Below are 1,345 nucleotides of genomic sequence, written 5' to 3'. Positions count from 1 at the left end.
CCGCAATCCTTTCTCCTCCATTCTCCTCTCCGGATCTTTGGCACGCATGCACATACACCTGGCATGAGTTTTAAGCCACGGAGTCCGGGATGTGAACCACAGTCAACTACATGGGAGTCCAGTGACATAGCCATTATGCCAATGGCTGATATCAGTCTTGTTTATCTTTTCAAAGAACCAGGCTTTGCTTTAATTTATTTTCTGTATAGTTTGTTTATTTTCTAGTTCATTTATTTATGCTTGAATCTTTATTATTTCTTTTTGGATTTGTTTTTGTTGTTGTTTTTCCAATTCCCTGAGGCATGATGTTAGATTGTCCATTTGCCACCTTTCTATCTTTCTCTTATTTATTAAATTAGCGTACATAATTTGCTAATTTACATTAACTTCTCTCTCATGACTGCTTTGCAGTGTCTGAAATATTATGGAAACTTGTGCACTCACAATCATTTGTTTTAATTAATCTTTTGATTTCAGTCTTAGTCTCTTTGGTAGTTGTGACATCATTCGGAAGTAGGTTATTTAATTTCCATGTATATGTGTTTTTTTGAGATTTTTTTCTGAAACTGATACCAAGTTTAATTCTATCATGGTTGGAAAATATGCCATACATAATTTGTATGCCTTTGAATATGTAAAGTCTTATTTTGTAGCCTATTATGTAGTCAATCTTTGAGAAGGTACCATGTAGGGGTAAGAAAAATGTATGTTTTGTGGATTTTCGGTATAGGGGTAAGAAAAATATTTGTTTTGTGGATTTTAGGTGGAAAGTTCTATAGCTGTTTGTCAAGTCCATCTGATTTATGGTACTGTTTAGCTCCTGAATCTCTTTGTTTATTTTTTTTGTCTCATTGATCTGTCTAACGGAGATAATGGGATGTTGACATCCCCACCAATTAGTGTGTTGCAGTCTATCTCTTTCACATATTTGGGTGCTCCTAAATTGGGTGGATAAATATTAATAAGCATTATATCTTCTTTATGAATTAGCCCTTTTACTACTATATAATGTCCTTCATTATCTCTTCTTCTACATTTTGCCTTAAAGGCTATTTTTTCTGGGATCAGTATAGTGACTCCTGCTCTTTTTTGTTTTCCATTTGCATGAAATAACTTTTTCCAGCCCTTAACTTTTAGTCTATGTATGTCTTTATCCATAAGGTGGGTTTCTTGTAGGCAACAGATGGAGGGTTTCTTTTTTCTTTCTTATTTTTTTTAATCCACTCAGCCAGTCTGTGTCTTTTGATTGGAGAATTTATGCCATTAACATTCAATGTTATTATCAATATTCCCAAACATGTCCCTACCATTAAGTTGACAATTTTCTTGGCTGGTTTTTTTTTCT

Source organism: Tupaia chinensis, unplaced genomic scaffold (genome assembly GCF_000334495.1).
Source record: "Tupaia chinensis unplaced genomic scaffold, TupChi_1.0 Scaffold149552_1, whole genome shotgun sequence".
Classification (NCBI taxonomy): Eukaryota; Metazoa; Chordata; class Mammalia; order Scandentia; family Tupaiidae; genus Tupaia; species Tupaia belangeri.
This window is presented reverse-complemented; position numbering follows the sequence as displayed.